General features: G+C 41.6%; 1 pseudogene; it reads right to left on the reverse strand.

Annotated features, from left to right (window-relative positions):
• Positions 1-10029: 10029 nt before the first annotated feature.
• On the reverse strand, positions 10030-21459 carry LOC144784093 (protein CIP2A homolog L pseudogene; annotated as a pseudogene).
• Positions 21460-22988: the final 1529 nt, after the last annotated feature.

Raw genomic sequence — 22988 nt, forward strand, 5'->3', positions numbered from 1 at the left:
ATGTACCCGTACTATGACATTTGAAGAGAGTTCTGGGTAATAAAACATGCAGCATTCATCAACATGAATAACTCTATACTTCTGGTTGCCAGAAACATCTGAGGCTGGTAGACTTATTATTATTATTATTATTATTATTATTATTATAGACTGCCCTGGATTGCAGCCAACCCCAGGCACAATTTCTGCAGACATACCCCATGGACTCGCCCCCCCCCCCCCCACCCCCTCCACCAACAAAAACATTTCCTAGAATTTAGAGCATGGATCCACACTCAAACCCGTGGAAAGCCCACACATTTCTGGCAACTGCACACCCAGAAGACCGAGGGAACACAGATTTGGTCCAGGCTTTGGCACAGATGTGTTCCTACATGAAGAAACCTGAAGGAAACTGTCATGTTTTGTGGTAAAAAGAAAATCAGAAGCTCTTACAAATGTGGTGTTCAATGCTCTGTCCCAGCTAGTCAATCAGAGCAAAGGTAGTCTAACACCCAGCAATACAAACCTTATTAGGTGTAGATGTTACAAATATATGGTTGTCGTCGAATTCTAAACGCCCAAGTGTGAGAATTGTAACCAAATGACTTTCAGTTGCTTTCCAATTTTCACAAATTCACTGCATTCAGTTTATCACCTGTGGAGACCCTAAACCAATTGAAAACCCATTCATGTTTGCAACCCACAAGCCCAGGAGACCCAGAGAAACAAATATGGAGGTCAAACTTTGGCCGGCAAATGTTTCTGCCTGATGGAGACTGAAGGAAATGTTCATGTTTTAAAAAACAATTGCAAAAAATCTGACATGTGTCAAGTTCAGTGTGCTACACCGGTCACTCACTGAGGGAAAAGGAGGTCTGGCTTTCACCAATAGGTTCCTTTCGTAATATAGAATTAGAAATTACATAGTTCTTATACTTTCCATGTAGTTCTGAGTTTGATATCCGTCTTCAAATGAAGAGTGCACCATACTAATAATATATAACTGATTGTGAACTCTATTTTCCCTAGGAAAACCCACACCTATTTGGTATTGGTGGGCTCCAGACATTGAATGCATAATTTCTAAAGTTCTCAGATTTATGTCCATTTGAGGAATGCAACAAGGTATTGAACAAAGTTGTTGAAAAAATTTAAATATATCCAGATCTTTGTTTATATGTTATGGTCAAATTGAGATATTGATGAAGGGTTTGCACAATATGTTATGGTCAAATTGAGATATTGATGAAGGGTTTGCACAAATACACAGTCCAAATGTATGCCGAAAAAACATATAGTTTATATAAGTGAGCACATGATCCAAATAAATTCATATGTTTAAACAACCCAGTGCCACATTTTTGGAAATACTCTGGTACAGATTTGAGTAAGCACTCAGCAGTGAGAAGGGTAATCATTTTTAGAAGACAATAGCATATTTCTTTCAGATGTTTACCTACCTTTTCAGAAAAGCACGTATCCTCTGGATAGACAGTGATGATGAACTTTGAAAATCACAAGTGGTGTTAACTGAATTTTGTATTAATCATCCCATTGCATTTGTGTGTATCCGACCCGTGCTGCTGTCGTTAAGTTTTTATAGCAAAGAATTAAGGTTCATCCAGGCCTGTCTGTGTTTTAAATAATCTGAGGTAATTGCTTGCAGAGTAGTATGTGAAAACAACTTAAAAATAGCATGGTTCTGTTTACTGTATGAAAAAGTAAACAGATCAAGAGCGAGACCTGTTGAATAATTTTGTGAAGAAAAACTGCTAGAAAGAAAAGTAATGCCTGTCTAGAAAAGGCTATTGTACTCATTACGCATGGCTTAGATAATGAACCACTCAGAAGCACCAACTGACACACGGGCCGGCGGCACTGGGCCCCAGAAAGGGTTATTGCCACGTATGAAGGCATCGGCAAAGTGGGCTCTGGTCTCGGGCCCTAGTCTTTCAGGGGGCCCATTGAGAGAGCCAGTTGTGTTCTGCAAAGTCTTGCCCCGATGACCTTGAATAATTCTTAAACAGATTGTTTCAAATACCATTTTCCTTTAATGTTTATTTAATGTTGGTGATGTGTGAGAGTCTATTATAGACATAAAAAAAAGTTTCAAAATAGGACCTCACATATGAGAAATGGGACGGTGTCACTGAGATTATTTGAAATAATATTAGTGAGCTGCTGTGTTATACATGAACCCTAGATGTAAACACATGTGAAAGAACTGAAACTGGATCATAAATTCAAAGCTATTCCAAACAGGGGACCCCTAACATGTTTAGCCGGGCCCCCCAAAATCCTTAAGATATCCCTGGCTCCCCTATTCCAGACAGACTAACACCGGTCTGGGGACACCCAGCTGCACATGCTGTCGCCCCAACTCACCTCCTGAGGAAGCCAAGCCGCCATGTGGCAGGCGTCCTACGGTGAGAACGCAAGGGATCCCTCCATGGCTGTCCACCCCCTGGACACCTTAGTGGGTTAAAGCATGGAGACCTTGGAGACACACTGAAGGATCGTTGGAGGGGAGCCCCTGCACCCATTGCCAGGTGTTGGCTGGAGAGGGAGACTGTAAGGAGGTGCAGGGCGTCCTGGCCTCGAACCGCCACCTACTACCATGGACAAACACAAAGGCTCCACTGCTCGAACTAAAATTTACAAATTCACATGTCCAGCCTCAGACTTAGTGAATTCCCAAGGGGGTGCTGCTTCCTCTCACCGCCCATCAAAATTTGGAGATCTGGCAGCCATTCTGCAGATGATGCACTCCTCCCAACCAGGAGTGAATCCAAAATAGGGCTAGTGAAGGTGAATGTCTCACTACTGTCAAGGACATCTGCAACGTGGTGGCAAGGATACCAGAAGATAGTGTGTCGACACTAGAGGATGAAGTGCCACTGCTGAAACGGAAGGTCACCAAACTATTCGCTAGCCCTAAAACTCTCGAAGCTCACGCGGATGATGCAGAAAATAGATCCCGCAGGAACAACCTCTGCTTTGTGGGCTTTCTGGAGGACACCGAGGCTAAACACCTTGAAGTCATCCTAGAGACATGGCTGCGATCATGGGTGGGAGAAGACAGCATTTCCAAATGGTTTGTGAACAAACGAGCACACCACCCCCTGGCACAGAAGCTACCGCCCAGGGATCCACGACTCCCACTTATATGAAAAATACTCAATTATAGGGGCAGGGACAAAATCTTGTGGGTGGCATGGGAGGGCTGGGAGGTCGAATGCAAATCCTCCCACATCATTTTCTTCCTGGACTACAGAAATCATTCAAAGAAGTTAAAAAGCTGTGAACCAATTCTACATGCTAATGTATTCCCAGCCCGCCTCCAGGTACTCTTTCAGGACCAGTCTTACTTCTTCAGCATCCCAAAAACAACATAGAACTATGTCGAAGAGAAGAAAGATGTGTGGGCATGCGGAATCAAAGAGAGGAGCCCTCGAAGAAGTGAGCCCCAAGGCCCTGGGACCTGTTGCAAAATATATATGTATATCCATTTAAATTCATATTTATGCACTTACACTAATATGAGGCCCAGAGCTCCAAAGGGCTTCCTATCTGACCTTGCCTGGACAAGCTTCCAGCAGCTATTCTGAATCAGCCTTAAAGGTCACTTTCCAGCGGCAGTGCTCGACCTGGGCCACTTGGTGCACACGTCAGCAGAAAAGGTAGGAACATGCATATAAAACTACCAGGATTATACGCAGAAATCCCATGGCCCCTGACGGAGCAAATTAAACCATTTGTGTAAGAAATCCCCCTCTGATCTTACCCACCAGGGTGGCAAAGGCGTTAGATGAGGCCTTGACAACTGAGGAAATAGAATAAGTCATCCTGGTGATCAAATCCGGGAAAACGCTGGCCCCAGATGGCTTTCTCTGGAATACTACTGCAAAGTCCACACCCCTCTCTCCCCGCAGCTGCTGGAGCTATCCTGGGCTGCCCAGGAAGCAGGGGCCTTTTCCACAAATATGGACAAAGCAACTGTAGGGGTGATCCCCAAATTGAACAAAACTGAGCCCCACTGTGGGACTTTTTCCCCAAATTTGAACAAATCCGAGCCCCACTGCTAGGACTTTTGCCCGATATCCCTTATTATTATGGAGCTCAAAATACTTGCAAAGCTGCTCGCTCTACGCTTCGCACAGGTCATCGGCGACCTGGTCCCCCCAGATTACTGCAGCTTTACAGCAGGACATACCACTTTCCACTGCATATGTTGGGCACATATAGCTTTGTCCAGGGCCTGAGAATTCCGAGGCCCCTGTGCACTGCTACTCCTGGACTTTGAACGGCATTTGATTCTATAGACTGGTCTTGTTACAGGGGTGCTGGAATGATGGGGTCACCCTTAATTCCATGCATACGTAAGACACACAACCAACAGTGCCTTGAGACCCTCAGGGGTGAGTAGTGTGCTTTAGAAAACCCTGATTGATTGTTTGAACCAATTGCTTGGTCCGGGTGCATGGGGTTCTGTCTATCACGTAGAAAAATACACCTCAGCTGTCTCCTCTCCTCTTCACTCTCAAACCACTAGCTTGAATAGTGTGATGCAATGCGTAAATACCCAGCTTTAAGATGGGGAAATGGACCAGAGGACACAATTGCACTCTATGCAAATGATGTCTTGGTGTTCTTTGTGGACCTCCACCTTTTGAAAAGAAGCTTACAGCCTGCGTCTGAACCAAACTAAATCCTTACTGGTGCCGATCCAGGGCAACTCAGAATCTACCACCTGGCAAGGATCCATACTGATCTAACACCCGAGCTTTACGTACCTAAGTGTCACATTAGGCCTGAAGTATGAACTTGTGCATCACCTGAACGTTAACTCGCTCCTGACTAACATGAAACAGGACCTTTCACGGTGAAGTACCTTGCTGCTTAACGTGTCTGGGTGGGTGAACCTTATTAAAACTATGGTCCTTTCTCACTTCCTGTACATGCTGTAAAACTTCCCACTGGTGATCCCAAACTCCTGGTTTACCTGAGATGCCTTTCTCGAAGCTAAAAAACCCATCATATTGTCATTAACAAATGTCAACTCTCAACCTATGATGGGGGAAAAACGATGGCCGATATATAACTTTACTTCTCCACATTCCAGGACTAAGTGGTGAACGATTGGCTCTGTGTAGTGTGACATGACTCAGTGTACCGAATGAAACTCTCCCTCACAGCGTTGGACAATTCAATGGGACTTTTATACAGCAACCCGATCCCAAAGAATCTACACGAGGTGACTAAACTGGTGCTCGCAAAATGGAGGACGTCACTGAGGGCCCTTGGATGGGAGGACAAGCTGATCAAGCATGCTCCACTGTGGGAAGGTTGCAACTTATAATACACCGCCCAGTTGCAAGGGTTCACTAAATGGAATAGGATTGGGATTTCCACAATAGGAGACATCTGGCAAGGCTACCACATGTGCTACTTCCAAGATATGCAGACCCTGTCAAGGCCCTCCAAGACTCCAAGACTCAATTCCACCAATATCTTCAACTAAGACACACACAACCCAAACACAAATCAGAACTTGGAAACCTCCATTAACACAACCTCTAGAGGTCAAACTACTCATGGGGAACATTTGTAAAGGTGGGATATCCCAAATCTAATGCACACTAGCCCTTCACGCACCCAAGCCTCTGGGCCCACTTAGATAGAAATAGAAGGGGTGGTTGAGTCCACTGAAGGACATGAAATGGAGGGAAGTGTGCATGGCTCCACAAGAGCTGGTGATTTCCTCCCACATGGGGAACATTGGTAAACGTGGGATATCCCAAATCTAATGCACACTAGTCCTTAATGCACCAAGCCGCTAGGCCCACTTAGGCAGAAATGGGAGGGGTATGGGTCCACTGGAGGATACAAAATAGAGGGAATCCAGCATGGGTTCACAAGAGCAGGCAATGCCCTCCTGTCTCTGACTAATCCAACTCTACTACTTACACGCGGCATACTACACGCCCTGACGCCTATGGTGAGCGGACCGCGCAGTGACCCAGTTTTGCCCATGGTGCAGAGGGTCAGATTTCGATTTCTTCCATGTAGTCTGGCAATGTTCTGTGATAGAGAGCTTTTGGAAGCACATTTGTAGAACTCTTGGGTGGCCCTGTGGATATCACTCCTCAGGCTGCCATAGGCATACTAGAAGATCTAAGAAGCATGAGGGGGTGAGAGGGGGGTGACAATTGGTGGGGCTGTCCACTTTGGTGGCAAAAGGATCATTGCACTGCTCACAGCCCCCAACACTGGCCACCTGGTGGAGCGCAGTAAACTGGTATGCACAAAAAGAACAACTAATCTACGCTGCCAGGGGCTGCCAGCAAAAACATGGTAAAATATGGGGCAAATGGTGGAAGGACTATAGGCAGGGAATTATGTTGACAACAGACTGAGGTCCTTTTGTGCACTTATCTGTCGATACAAATGTACGAATGTACTTGGATTAAGAGGCTGGCAATACAAATCACAATTTGTATGTTTAATGTATGCAAAATTGAATAAAATTGATTGCAATACAAAAAAGGAAGGTAAAAATTAACCAATATGAAAGAGTGTTTTTTACTGTAAGGGAGTGAGCAAAAACAAATGGAAAATGTTGAGTTATGAAGCTGGTTAAGCATCCAATAAGCACAAAATATTTTTGCACTTTATGTAAAAATGTTATAACATGATATTCAGGCAGAATTAGGAGTTCAAGGAGCTGCTGAATTAAACCATTCATCAAAGTGAACCCAATATACACCAGTGATGGTTGACAACTGGTACATGTGAGGGTGTGGGGAAATTACATTAAGTAAATAAATAAAGTGAAAAGTTACTTACCGTGCAGCAGCCGTCCTCCCCATTCTGGTCCTCTTCTTCTCTGTAATGCCAGGGTGCCAGCAAACTCGCTTAACCAATCCTGGCACTTCTCTGATGCTGTTAACCAGCCTGAGAGAAGCACCAGGATTGGAGGGAGTGGCCTCTGTTGGTGCTCCAGAGGGCACTGGAGGCCTGCACTTACTCTCAACCCAGCCTTCTTAAGACAGCTGGGCTGAGAGGTTTAAAGAGCGCATTCATCACTGCCTTCCAGTGCTAAAGTGCTTGTGCTCTCGCCTTCAAATATAATAAAATTGGCTTACACTTAATTGACACATTTAATTTACTTATAAGTCCTTCATAAAGTGTTACTGCATGTACCCAGAGCCTGTAAATTAAATGCTACTAGAGGGCATGCTACTAGAGGCCACCCACTCACGTAGCCCTTTGACAACTAATCTCAGGCCTGCCATTGCAGCTTGTGTATGCAGTTTAAAACTGCAATTTCGACCTGACAAAACAAACTTTTTGCCAGGCCTAAACGATCCTTTTTAATACATATAAATCAACTCTATGGTAATCCCTACACAGCCCAGAGGGCAGGGTGCAGTGTATTTAAAAAGCTGGGCATGTGCTTTTAAATTTTACATGTCCTGGTAGTGAAGAACTCTTAAATCTATTTTTTACTACTGCGAGGCTTGTCTCTCCTATACGATAACACTGGACTCCCTTATCACATTTAATAAACGTGCTTATTCACAACCTGAGAAAGAAATTTTAGCAGTGGTGTGAGATTGTGAACATTTCCACGTATTCTTATATGGAAAACCGTTCACGCTTGTGACAGATCATTAAGCGTTGTTGACCATCTTTGACAATCCAGGAGCTACGATTACAAGAATACAACTACACAATTGTGTACCATCCAGGGAAAGATCAGAACCCTGCCGACTACTTCTCACGAGTTGCCATGGTACCCCTTCTAAGACAGTAGAAGCCAACATAAATTTCATTGCGAAATCCAGCACCCCAGCTGCTGTTTCGTTGGAACAAATTTCTACTTCCACGAGTAGATAGTGACATGTTAAAACTGAAAGCCTTTATTGTACATCAGTCTTGGAACCAGCACACCCACCTTTTACCAGTGGCAGTGAATACCAGAAGTTAAAACATTTCAAAGATTAACTTCCTGTCACTCAAGAAAGCCTTATCCTGAGAGGTTCGGCAATTGTCTGCAACAAGAGATAATTGTAGTGGACCATGAAGGGCATGAAAGACATCGTGGACTCGTTGCCACAAAACAAGCTCTCCGAGTCTCCCCATTTTGATTAGGCAGTTCAAAGAGAATTGAAGCCCTGTAATTTTTGCAACTGCCTTTCATCGAAAACTGCTCAACACACCTTAACCCCTCCCCTGCTGGTGATGGAACCACCCCGTCATCAGCTGCGGTCGCGCTGTGCTGATGACGGAGCGGTTCCGTCACGGCGCACTCGGCACGGCTGCGCTGCGCGGATTCCGCGCCTGCGCTGAGCGTTCCATTGAGTGGGCGGGGCTGTGACGGAACCGCTCCGTCATGAGCACAGCGCAACCGCGGCTGGTGACGGAGCGGTTCATTCACCAGCATGCGCCGGCCGCGCGGCCGCCCCGCCCCCTTAGCACTGCGGCAGAATAGCCGCCGCATTGAAGGGGTTAAACATGTCAGAGTTGCCAAAGCATGCATGGGAAAGAATTGGTGTTGACGTCTTCGGTCCTCTTGACAATGGACATCACCTGATGGTGATCGTTGATGAATATTCCCGCTTTTCATTGATTCCACCACTCAAGAAAGAGTCATTGAGAGAAAAGACAGCATCTTCTCAGCATGGGGTGTTCCTGCAATCTTAAAGTCTGACAACAGCCCACCTCTCGACAGTTGAAAATCCAGAGACTTTCTCAGTCATCTTAATGTGAAGCATCAGAAGAGCACACCTCTTTTGACACAGTCTAATGGCTTTGTCGAACATTTCATGAGTACTCTTAAGAAAGCTGTTCAGTGTGCAATATTGGAAAAGCTCAACCTTTAAATTGTCTTAAATTCTACTCTTCAAGCTTGCCGTTTGACCCCTCACTCAACCACAAGTGAAAGCCCTGCAACCTTGATGTTCAGGAGAGATATGATGACCAAGTTACCTCAATGGGCCAAGAGAAGATCAAGTACTGAGGAAACTTGGATTGTAAAAGAACAAGCATTTGCAATACAATAGGTCTCGCATTTGCTCGTGTTTAAGCTATTAGCGTTGTAAATGAAAATGCCTTTTATTTATGTTTTCTAAAACAGCACATAAATAAAATGCATTGACATTTACAATGCCTATGAATAAAATACTCGCAAATGCAAGACCTATTGCATAGTAAATGCTTGTTTTCATTGGCTGGGGGGTAGTTGAAGGGTGATGGGGTAAAGGGGGGAGGAAAGAGTTAAGTTTAAAAGTTAACTGGAGAGGGTCGGTTTAAATGAAAAGGGTTCTAGGAATCCTTTCGGGTAAATAAAAAAGAAAAACTTACTCTCTGCATTTTAAATAACAAGCATTTGTAACACACAGACAATGGGAGAGAGGACGTGAGAGAAAAGAAAATGGGCAGCCTGTGAAGATTTATGGCCCGATGAGGGAGATAAACTATGTGTGGCATGGGGATATTGAGAGGGCTGGAAGGGAGGAGCCCCAGAAGAGAGACTCGGGATGCGAGGCGCTGTATGTTTTAAATTAATGTGTTTTTCCTGTGCAGGCTGGTGCTCAGGGAAACAAAAGAGAGGAAGGGGTTAAGGGTGGGTGCATGGTGGGAGGGTGACTGAGTGAACCGGAGCTAATCCACCCCTAAACAAAGCTGATGCATTTGGAGCAACGATGTGAGATGCAGACACCTCGATTATTAAGAGTTTAGTAAAGCAAAAGCCTGCTATTTATTGTTGCCTTTGTATATTTCAAAGGGGACTACAGGCAGATGCAGTGGCGTGAGAATACTTGTGACAAACTAAAAAAACAATCCACATCATGATGTAATCCAAGCAGCGCTTGGTTTGTTAACATTAATAAATACATTACTAAAAGCACGAAGTGTGCTGTGATGTCATGGGTCTTCCTCCTCCCATGGCTGCAGATGCTCGACCATGATGGGCAGCAAGAGTTGCACAAAGCGCTCTGCCATGGCACCGCTCCCTGCCTCCACCATATCCTCAAACACAGTTCACAGCCGTTCCAGAACTAGCAGTGGCCAATCAGCCTCCAGAGACTGTCCAGCCCAGTGCAGCAGAGTCACTGCCGGCTCCAGGGCCATGCTTTTGGCTCCCAGCCATGCTTCGATCACCCCAGGTTGATCCAGCAGAGCCTGCTGCAGCAGGCGGCGCAGCGGGGCACGGCACAGAAAGCCAACAGCAGTTCCAACACCTTGGCAGCTGACTTGGGCTACTTGCCATGCAACAAGCCCAGCCCCTGGCCAAGGCAAAAGTGAAAGTGCTTGTAGCGGGTCAGGTAGTCTGCGATGCATGGGCTCTGCAACAGGTCAACCAGCAGGTCCACAGAGTACTGGCGGGTTTGTGTGCCTCCACCATTCACCAGGATATTGAAGATGAGTTGGAAGGTCTGGTGAATGTTCCATGCGTGGAAGAACTTCTCGCCCACTGTCTCATCCATAGTTAGGTGGCCAGCACCGACAGAGCGAACACCACCACGGTGAGGCTGCTGTGCGCCTGATGGAGCAAGGTGGAGAAAATAAATGTTGTGCCCCCCTTGTGAAGTCACACTTCAATAACGTGTAATCTGAACTAATGAAGTGTTGTATGGACTAACCAACTTAGAATAAATTGTCACGCACACATCAACACGTGGGAGATTAATTCTTGCTTGTGTTGCAAACATAATTTATTAACTGTGTCATTTCGTCTTGATTTGTATTAAAATGCTGCTTAAAAATAATGGAATGAAGCATAAATGTGTTTTTGTCCATGTATGTGTGGCTGAAATTAGGGCAAAAAGTAAGTATAGAATGCATATATGTAGCTTGTTGCTAGGTAACTACTAATAGGGAAACCTTAGCAAGGGGGGAGGTTAACAGAATGGGCTATTTTTCTCTTATTTAACGTTTATTTGTGTATGTTTCTATGATAGTTCTCATTCTGGCTCGTGAGGCCCGAGGCAAGATGGAGTCATGGGCCTGCTTTGACAATGAAAGACAAGACGCATGCGCATTAACGACTGACCAGATTGAATGCCAGCGGCCTGTGCTTGTGTGGAGGGCAGGTTCAAGGTCGTGGTGGCCTGGAAGTCTAGGTGGCTGCCAAGTGCTGAGAGCAATGGTTCTGAACGTCTGAAAGTCAGGTAACGTTGCAAAATGGAGAACTTGACCAAGCCGGACAGTGGAAACAATGGGAACATTTAAAAAAATCATGACAGGAAGAAAAAATATAATTTATCGATGAGGTTATGCTCATCCGACCCTAAATTGACCAATGAGGACTCGACTTTTCTCTGAAAGTTACTCTTTATTTTAGATAGAGCTAGTGAAAAAGGTATAAAAAGTGCTGATTTTGTCAAGTAGAAAACACTTCTGCAATTTCCTGCTGGCATGCTGTCGGACTGTCGATTGACTTGGACACGTAAGAACTTAGTTTTAGGAACTTTAACTTTTCCTTTTCAGCAAATGCTCGTTTGATTAGGAATTCTAGTTAGGGATGTTTAGGAGAAAAATGGACTTTGAGAACTATCAATCTTTGCTAAAACTTGCGTACTGAACCTAAATTCCTAATGTTTATTTCTGATATTTTTCTAAAATAAAATATTAACTGCTTTGAACTTAATTTTCGTTTAAATGTTATTTTGAGAATTAAATAAATAAATAAGAGAAGTTATAGACATGTTAAATCTGCATGAATAAAATTAGATAAATGGAAATTTAAGCTGGTCTTGAGTTTTCCTACACCTAATTTCGTACTAGCAGACCCATCGACCATATGGCGATATGTCTAAATGTATATTTTCTGATGACAAAACCATGGTAAGATTCTAAAAACTGCAGTTGTAAATAGTGTAACGTTCAATTTAAATTAGACATCTCACTAAATGATACAGCAGCTCTCCATTAAATTCACTGATCCCTAGAATAATGAGAACGTGTGCATGAGCAGCTCTCACTGATATGGGCCCCACTGGTGAGTATATGTGTGTTCTGGTGTTTCAGGGATAAGTGAAATGGTTTCAGGTATTATTTTTGGAGTACCGCTGGATCAGTTTTAAGCTTGATAGCAGAGTAGTGGTTGCTATGGAAATTAGCTAGGGTTATGTATAAAGCGCTATATAGAGTTTGGTGTACAGAATTATGACTAACATTTGTTGAGTTTGTATTACGTTATATGTAGTCCTGAAAAGGCTTCCAAGTGTTGTGTGAAGCTGGTGCCTCTGTCTGCAGGCAGAGGAAGTGTGCCAAGTAAAGTCGCACAGTGCATTAGTCTGTTTCAAAAAAGTAATATCGTTGTATACTGCAGTGGTATCGCCGTATATCACTGTTTAGGGACATTATGTGTGAAAGGATAAATGAATAGTGAGGACAGTCTATAAAATCTTAGCCTTCAAGTATAGGGATCATTGTGTATCCTGACTAAAACTTACTGCTGGGAGAGTAATAGTGCTTAACCTGAGTTTGAGCGAAGGGTAAAATAGAGATAGTAGTGCTACTTTACTAACGATAGAGAAATTCTGTGGTATGGTAGAGGTAAGCGCTGCCTACTGGAAAATACAGAATTATTGTATGAATAGATAGGGATGTCTGTGTGGATGTGTATAAATGAAATAGCAATATGCGTTCTTGTGAAACTCTGGATTAGACTCTAAGGAGTATTGAAGTCTCTGTATGTGTCTTATTCTTAGGTTCGTTATTGCCCGACAGAAGGGTAAGGTAGAGGGTAGTACTACTTTATCGACGAGTCTAAAATTCTGTGGAGGTAAGCGTCGCCTACTCCAAATACAGAATACTTGTGTAATTGAGAAAATTCTATCACTTTTTTTAGCAAAACAGGCAAATGGTATTGTTTTATGTAAGTTACTAACTGATTTTTGTAAAATATCTTGTAAATACGGCTTCTTGAAAAAATCATGTAAAGGAGGGCTCAGTCAGCGCTGCAGAAGCCGGAGCGCGGGTGACGTCAAAAGTGTCGCGCAGGGATTGGTCCTTGTGACCGAGACGGAGAAAGGGCTGATTGGTACATCACGAAAAACAGCGGAGGCTATTGTTCTAATTGGTGCGTTAGTGTGAACCACGCTGTGATAGGTTGGTGCTACGGGACAGCAACAGAATAGTACGCGATCTTTTGAGAGACAGGAAATAAACCAAAAATTGCTTATTATTATTATGACGGAGACAAGAAGAAACCTTCATGGTTCAAAAGACTGAAAAATATGTTTGTAAAAGACAAAGAGGTAGTCACGAGAGAGGGAAAAATTATTCCTCCGCTGAAGACGCCTGCTTCTTACATGTTGTCAAAATATGGTTACCATACGTGTGTTTGGTTGGAGAATTGGGTACGGTATACCAAAGATGATGGTGTGTTAGCTTTTCCGGAGGAAGGATCTTTTGACTTGGCAGTTGTGAGGAATTTGAGGGACAGAATGATGCAACTCCAACCGAGACCGAGACCAACTCAATTTGAGGCATTGGTTGAATGGGAGGCTGAAATGCATGATATAGAAAGTGAATGGTTGATTCAACATGTAAGACCACGAAGTAGATTCCGTGGCTTATGGGGTGAGACACATGAGACCAGAATGCACAGATGGAGAGATGCAAACATGTGCGATGGATTGTATCCCGTTAGATTGATGGATGATTTTGAAGGGCAAAAATGCACAGAAAAGAAGAAAAATATAGAAAAGGAAAGTCAAAATTATGGTGACAGTGAATCAGAGGATGCTGTATTAGAGGAAATATTAAATAGGAGACCGCCCCCGTATCACCCAGGTTCTTTATGGACTTCACCTAATGCTTCATCAGCTGATGAGAGAAATAATGAGACTCCAAAACAATATTCGAATTTAAAAGATGTGCCAGAAACAGTAGAAGTGAGATACAACCCAAATATCTCTACAACAGAGTCAAAACTTACTGGTACCCCTAAATAGAGTAGTGAACGAGAAAGTGTAAATAGGGCAGAAAGGCGAGTTGTGGAACAAGTCAGTGCTGCAGAGTATATACGAACTACTAATGAATTGACCGAAAAGATACAAGAGCTTACCAAAAACATAGAAGCAGTGACAGTTCCAGTAACAATAGGACCTGTAATTCCAGTGTTTGAAAATCAGAGAGTGAAAGAACCAAGTTTAACAGTTCTGTTACAGCAGGGCTTACAAAAGCTGAATAGAAACATTTACCCAGACTTGTCAGCAGTTAAACGAGTAGGCACTGTAAATCCGCCTGACTTGACTTTTAATCAGAGTTTACTGTATAAAAATGCAACCGGAGCTGAATCTGATTCTGCTACACCAGAAAGAAGTGTAGAAAAAACAGATTTAACGCAAACCCCTGTCGGTCCTTCAGACCAGGAATTGAGTGAATGGATTACAACTTTAAAATTAAAAGAGCATGAATCAAAAGTGCTGGATGTAGCAAAACTAAAAGTAGACATGGAGGAATTGATTATTGGACCATTGGAACAGACAGACTAAAAGCGTACCAGGACGATGAACTTATGTTCATGTGTAAAAGCATAACGTGGAAGGCCAAAACGGGTAGAGGAATTAGCAAATGAATTGGGAGTGGAATTTTCAAAATTCAAATCATTACAGAAATCATACAGAGTAGATTTTGCTGAAAAAGACATTGAGAACATGAATACTGCTGGAAGATTAGCGCAGATAAAATAGTTGATTGTGCTGTTGCGAAAATGGGGAGACGTGAGTAAATGGAGAGTTAAGTGGGCAAAGAAGAAAGAAGAAAATAGTGATAAATCAACACTAGCTTTTCCAATCAGGGAAAAGGAGGCAGTGACAACTGAGTTCCCCATGAGAGAGATACCTGGAGGAGGATATGTACATGTTCCCTGGAGTAGACAGGATATATTGTCATTCACAAATGATTTCCCTAGACTGAGAGAGGAACCAGTGGAATGGAATCAACAGGTAGATCGGTTTGTGAAAGTTTCAAAAGTACTGTGAGTTGATCTAGATGGATTATTTGACATAGTTGTACCAGCAGATCTGTGGACAGAATTTAAGATATCTGTAGATTAGACAAGAGAGGAGTATCCCAGAGATAAAGTAACAGGAGCTCCGTCACCAGATGTGATGAGAAAGTATGAGCAAGTGATTGTGTTTCTGAAAAATAAGATTCCCCCAAAAGCCGAAAGAATCAATACAATACAATTACCAGACAAAATAGCTGTGGTAAAATGTGCAGCTCACAAGAAAGGGGATGACTACATCACCAGAGGTAACAGATATGTTGACTCCATTGCAAAGTACTGTGCAAAGAATTTGGCTTCAATCAATAAAGACAGGGAAGAAGAACATGTCCCAAGTCCTTTAATGCTAACAACAGTAGTTGAAACTTGGCAGGAAGTGAGGCAAATGCAGGAAGAGGCAGATGAGGAGGAAAAGAATACCTGGTTGAAAGCAGGATGCAGACAAAGGGAGGAAGATGAAATGTGGGTTTACAAAGATGAAAGACCAGTAATGCCTGATAGCATGATCTCAAACATGGCCTGAGCATACCATGGTCAAGCTCACATTGGAAGAGATGCTATGTTGAGACTGTTTAGACAGACTTGGTATAACCCAAAATTCAGGATGATTGCAGAGAGCTTGTGCCAGAGGTGTTTGGTGTGTCGAAGTTTAATCCAAACAGAAAAACAATTGTGATTCTGGGAACCATAGGACGGGAGGGAGGTCCATTCACAAGAATGCAAATGGATTTTATTGAACTGCCACCATGTAACACATTGAGATATGTTTTGGTGGTCATATGTTTGTTTTCAAGGTGGGTGGAGGCGTTCCCCACAAGGAGGAACGATGGAATAACTGTTGCAAAATTGTTTTTATGAGAAATCATACCTAGATTTGGGTTCCCAGTGACAATCGAGACAACCCGTGGCCCCCATTTCCAAAATGAACTTATGCAGATGATTTGTGAAGCACTGAATATACCTCAGAGACTACATTGTGCTTACAGGCCTGAGGCTTCAGGAGTAGTTGAACAGGTAAACGGAACCATTAAAAAGAGGATTGCAAAAATGTGTCTGGCAACAGGAATGAAGTGGCCAGATGCCTTGCCACTTGTTCTGATGACTCTGAGAAGTATTCCTGACAGGAAAACTGGACTGAGTCCACACGAGATTCTGATGGGCAGGGTGATGAGACAGGCATATGTACCAGTTGATATGTTGTTGACCATTAGTGATGACATCATTCTGGATTACTGCAAAAACCTGTCTGATGTGGTGACTTCTGTGTTCCATCAGGTGGGAATTGATTCAGACACGAAAGAGAAAAAACCAGCTCATGACTTAATACCTGGAGATTGGGTACGAATCAAGGTGCACCGTAGAAGAAATTGCTTGGTACCTCGTTGGCAGAAACCACGTCAGGTGATCTTAATTAGCACAACTGCAGTTAAATGTGCTGGAGTGAAGAGGTGGGTTCATGCAAGCCATACAATTAAAGTACCTGAACCAGAAAACCCAGACGAAGGTGAAAGTACTACTGATTCTGATTCTGAGGGTGAGCCAGAAGAAGGACCAGATTCAGAAGCTCGACAAGAACGTCGACATCTGGAAGTATCCGAGGATAGTTCTGCATCAGAAGGAGAAGGGGAGATTGTTGAAGTACCATATTCTGAAGATCAATCTGAAGGTCGAGAATTGGTAAGAGAAGAGACAGGTGAAGAGACTGAGCAGAACGCAGAGAAAACTGCTGAACAAGACAATTTAGAGGAACAATTTGAAAACTCTGAAAGCAGGGACGAGATTCCAAATACTGGAAAGGCGGAAGTAACTCACGATAAGGATGAGATTCCAAGTACCAGTTCTGGAGGAATTCCTAACAGAGTAGAAGAACTGTCAGAAACAGAGGCTGATACTACAAAAGATAAAGATATCGTAAAATTCATCATAAATGAAACTGTTGAAGACACCGAAAGTGAAACTGATGATAGTGGAGATGAGACATCAGTAAGAAAATGTCCAAGAAAGGGGGCTTGGAGAGTGGAACAAAACACTGCAGAGCCTAAGACGAAGAGATTCTGTAAAGGAGACAACTGGCCAAAGAATAATGGTGGATTGAGAATCAGAATAACTAATAGAGGAAAAGAACAAGAGGAGCAAGTACATGAGATAACAAGTCAAGGAGAATCTTTGGGAAGAAAGATTGAAGTAGTACATAGACCAAAGAGAGTAAGGAAGCTAAATCAGAAATATAAATCACCTGAATGATCGTTTGTCATTTTGCCAAAAATTTCAGAAGTAAATAGTAGTCAAGAAGGTTTGAGTTATCACTAGACAAATGTGAAAAATGAGTAAAGAGACAAATTATTGAAAAAGGAGAGCAGGTGCTCAAGATATAAAATATGTGATATAAAATCTGAATATTCTGATAAGGGAGGTGGTGCTATAGAAGGAAACAAATCTTGTGAGTGACAAAAGGTCGAAGAGAACTTGTTAGAAAGAATAACTTATTTGTGTAATTGACATAAGGTTCGAAGAAAGTTTGTTAGAAGTAGCAAAATGAACTTTAACAGGTGACACAAGGTCGTAGAAAAGTTGTTAGATAAATTTGTTGCTGTGTAAAAAAAAAATGGTCAATAATAATCATAAGACGAAGTGTTCTATATTTCGAAAATGGTGTAGGTTGTGTATGATTTGCACTGGGTTATTAACAACATTATGGATAATTTTAGCTATTGTAAATCCTTTTCAAGATAAGTTAGTGAAATTGAAAAAGAATGAAAGTTCAAGTGAACAGGAGCAAGAGTCAAAGTCTAATAAGCAACATGTATATAGGCCAGAAGTACATCAAGATAGCTCGATTAGCGATTTTTCAAAGAACACTTTTTCAAAGTTGTTGTCTGAATATGTCAGGACCATGGATGCAAGTGACTGCTATGTATGTGTAAAACTGCCTGCATCTGTTTCTGAGGGGGTGACCTATCATCATCTCCCACTTACCTATGGGATTACTTGTAGTGTGATTGCTAGTTTGTTTTACCAGACTGGGAAACTGGAATACCATTTCTCAAATTCAGATGAAGTGTTTGCCAAGCTAAATTGATAAGGCTCTGAATAAAAGAAAACCTGCTACAGTTATGGGGGAATATTTTCTGGAGGTAGATGAACTGAGTCATGATTATGCCTTTATAAATAATTTGACATGTAAAATGAGAGTAGAAGAAAAGGCTTTCCTAGATATGGTTGAGGAGAGAAGAATGACTTACAAACGCAAAGAAAGGGTGAAGCATGAGAAATCAAAATATTGGACATCCAATGATGAGAATATTGATGAACGAAATGTAAATGTTGCTATAAATATAGATACACCAATGATGGGAAAATTCTGTATTAGAAGAGACAACACTATGTATGATAATTACTTTGTGGAAGCAAGTCAGTGTAAGGATACCTATAGAATAAAAGGGGGTTGGGGATTTAAAGGAGGAGATGATCCTGTATTTCCTGAAGTTTAATAAATTTGTGGGAACAAAGCTTATTACAGACTGCCGGACCATTGGTATGGGACATGTTATGTGGGTTTGGTCTTTCCAAAAATCTTTCATGTTGATAGAGGGACAAATGGCATACATGAGATAGGTAAACCTTTAAGTCGCAGAAAGAGAGAGAGTGTTCTAGAAATAATAGGTGATGTTTTTGGAGCACTGATACCAGCAGTGGGAATATCTTTCAATGCTAATCGAATTCGGAAATTATCAACGATAGTAGATCGTTTGTCAACAGACACAGCTGGTGGTTTCCTAATGGTAAACACCGAAATGATTGCTATGAGAGCTATGGTAATGCAAAACCGTCTTGCTCTTGATATTATGTGGAATATTGAAGGTACAAAACTGTTGCACCTATATTCCTGATAAAAGTCAGAATATTAAAAAATACATTATAAACATTACAAAGTTGCATGAAGAAGCTGAACCACTGGAGGTTGATGGTATTCTTGAACGTCTTAGTAGAAGTTTCACTGCAATTAAACATTGGTTTCAAGAGATAGGTAGTTCTATAATAGGTAAAATACTAATACCAGTAACAGTTATAGTGTTAATAATTTTGGTGATAAAACTATGTTGCATAAGCAGAATAAGAAGGAATGCCAGAAAAGCATTAAAGAAAGCAGTACGAGAAAAGAGAGAAAGGGAAAGAGAAAAAGGTGATGTGGAATTAGAAGAATTTCGAGAGAAAATCTTTAAGAAGATTAAAGAAAGAGATACTAAGGTATAACATTTACTAATTTGAAGAACCTGGAACATGTTTTGATATAAAATTTGCAAATTTTTGGGAGATATTTTGGTGATAAGATCACCAAAGGGGGGAGTTGATGGAGCAAGGTGGAGAAAACAAATTTTGTGCAACCCTTGAGAAGTCACACTTCAATAACGTGTAATCTGAACTAATGAAGTGTTGCATGGACTAACCAACTTAGAATAAATTGTCACGCACACATCAACACGTGGGAGAGTAATTCTTGCTTGTGTTGCAAACATAATTTATTGACTGTCATTTCGTCGTGTTTTGTATTAAAATGCTGCTTTAAAAATAATGGAATGAAGCATAAATGTGCTTTTGTCCATGTATGTGTGGCTGAAATTAGCGCCAAAAGTAAGTATAGAATGCATATATGTAGCTTGTTGCTAGGTAACTACTAATAGGGAAACCTTAGCAAGGGGGGAGGTAAACAGAATGGGCTATTTTTCTCTTATTTAACGTTTATTTGTGTTTGTTTCTATGATAGTTCTCATTCTGGCTCGTGAGGCCCAAGGCAAGATGGAGTCATGGGCCTGCTTTGACAATAAAAGACAAGACGCATGCGCATTAATGACTGACCAGAATGAATGCCAGCGGCCTGTGCTTGTGTGGAAGGCAGGTTCAAGGTCGTGGTGGCCTGGAAGTCTAGGTGGCTGCCAAGTGCTGAGAGCAATGGTTCTGAACGTGTGAAAATCGGGTAAAATTACAAAATGGAGAACTTGACCAAGCCGGACAGTGGAAACAATGGGAACATTGAAAAAAATCATGACAGGAAGAAAAAATATAATTTATCGATGAGGGTATGCTCATCCGACCCTAAATTGACCAATGAGGACTCGACTTTTCTCTGAAAGTTACTCTTTATTTTAGATAGAGCTAGTGTAAAAGGTATATAAAGTGCTAATTTTGTCAAGTAAAAAATGCTTCTTCAATTTCCTGCTGGCATGCTGTCGGACTGTCGATTGACTTTTCAGCAAATGCACTTTTGATTAGGGATTCTAGTTAGGGATGTTTAGGAGAAAAATGGACTATGAGAACTATCAATTTTTGCTAAAACTTGCGTTCTGAACCTAAATTCCTAATGTTTATTTCTGATATTTTTCTAAAATAAAATGATATTAACTGTTTTGAACTTAATTTTCGTTTAAATGTTATTTTGAGAATAAATAAATATAGAAGAGGAGTTATAGACATGTTAAATCTGCTTGAATAAAATTAGATAAATGGAAATTTAAGCTGGTCTTGAGTTTTCCTACGCGTAATTTCGTACTAGCAGACCCGTCGACCATATGGCAATATGTCTAAATGTATATTTTCTGATGACAAAACCATGGTAAGATTCTAAAAACTGCAGTTGTAAATAGTGTAACGTTCAATTTAAATTAAACATCTCGCTAAATGATACAGTAGCTCTCCATTAAATTCACTGATCCCTAGAATAATGAGAAAGTGTGCATGAGCAGCTCTGAGTGATATGAGCCCCACTAGTGAGTATATGTGTCTTCTGGTGTTTCAGGGATAAGTGAAATGGTTTCAGGGATTATTTTTGGAGTACCGCTGGATCACGCCAGAAAGGCGATGAGTGTCCGATACAAGGCCCGCACCTTGGGCAGCGACTTGACGCACACCTGCAGCGCCGGTGCCGCAGAACAGGTTGGCCAGCAACCCTAGACAGGGCATGCTCAGCTCATCCTCGGGGCCCGCACGTGTGCCGCCTGGCAACCCAACTACTCACCGATGTGGGCACCGGCCCCATGTGGGCCTCCTTTCCTGTAGGTCAGGCGCTGCAGCAGTTGAACGCAGGGCAGCAGAAGAGGATCTCCTGCTGGGTTTCCTCCTCCGTAGCAGTGCATGGTAGATGACAGAACGCCGCCCAGGCCATGTGCAGAGCGCAGTGCTTCGCCGGCCTCTCCATCTGCTGCCAGAGTCAAGAAGAGACCCATGGTGCACAGAGCCATGGGCAGGCCGCAGTACGGGTCATCGGTCATCTCCACCAGGCAGGTAAGGCACTCGCTGGGTAGCACCTTGCCCAAAGCGAAATGCTTGGTCAGTTTCAGACCATCGAAGACCTCAAGCTGCCGCTGAAGGTGTAGCGCATTTTGCTCTGACTTGAGGGCCTTGTAGTGGCTGGCGGCAAGCAGCAGCGACTTGAGGCAGGAGGTTGCATCCATAACCACGGCTCAGGATGCAGCAGAACCAGCAACAGAGACAGGGCACCAATGGCTGTCGGTATGTACTCCTGCTCTAGGGGTGATGGTGCGTGCCCGCTCCTCCCACCATCAGCCCATTGGCAGCCCTAGGAGGCCGCAGCAGTCTCCGCCCCTTACATGAAGTAATGCAAACAGTATTTTGCCTGGTTAAAGTAATACCCTAGCCTTACATTTCAAAGTAGCTACACGCTAACACATAATTGTGAAGCCTTGCACTTTGTTAGGAAAACCTTTTGAAGTAGAAAATGCACTTACTATTTTGAAATAGGCGCCTTGGGTGGGCCGTAAGGTTTAGTCCGTTCTCTATGTGTATGATAATAGTAGTTGAGTCTTTTTCACAGCCAGGCCTACTTCTTCTTTGTGACGTCAACAGTCTTTGACTTCAGACATAAAATCATGACGTGATGGTTCAACTTGCAAAGCAATGGTATGCAGAAAAAATATCGATATTTAAATATCGATATACAATTATATCGAAGTTTAAATATCGATGGGACAAAATATAGAAGGTAAGTAATATCGATAAATTAAATATCGATATTAGTAATATCGAAGTTTTAAATATCGATGTCAGTAATATCGATGTTAATAATTTCGATGTTACTAATATCGATTTTTTAAATATTTTTGTGTATATCATTATGTATTTATTATGTATTTAATTTATTTTTATGTAATGTAATTAAATTTTGTATTTTAGTACTGTAGCGGGTTGTGGGTTTATAGGGGAATAGGGTGGGAAGTAATTTAATTATGTTAAATTAATTATTAATTAGTAGGAATTATACATTAATATTTATTAATTGGTAATTATTTTTAATTAATTGGTCATTAATGTTAAATAATTGATTAATTGATATATATGTTCTGTAGTGGGTTGTGGGTTTATAGGGGAATAGGGAGGTAAGTAATTTCATTATGTTACATTAATTATTAATTATTAGAAATTATAAATTAATATTTATTAATTGCTAAATATTTTTAATTAATTGCTAAATATTTTTAATTAATTGATTAATTGATAATTATGTTTTGTAGTGGGTTGTGGGTTTATAGGGGAATAGGGTGGGAAGTAATTTAAATGTAATTAAGTAATAATGTTCTTTAATTAATGGATGTATGACGTTACAACGCATACTTTTACCACGCCTACCATTACCACGCATTTTTTACAACGCAGGATCCATGACAACGCATACCATTACCACGCATGTATTTACAACGCATATACCTTTACAACGCATACAATTACAACGTAAGTATTGGTAAGTATATAATATTTTTTAATATTTAATTTAATTAAAATTAATATAATGTAATTTAATTTAATTTAATTTAATTTATTTTAATTTAATGTAATTTGATTTAATTTAATTAATTTAATTTAATCATTTTAATTTAATGTAATTTAAATTTAATTATATTTAATTTTTACACTGTACCCTTTTACCCAAAAACCCAAAACTGACCCTGAACCCTAAAAATACCCC

This window comes from Lissotriton helveticus, chromosome 10, assembly GCF_964261635.1.
Source record: "Lissotriton helveticus chromosome 10, aLisHel1.1, whole genome shotgun sequence".
NCBI lineage: Eukaryota > Metazoa > Chordata > Amphibia > Caudata > Salamandridae > Lissotriton > Lissotriton helveticus.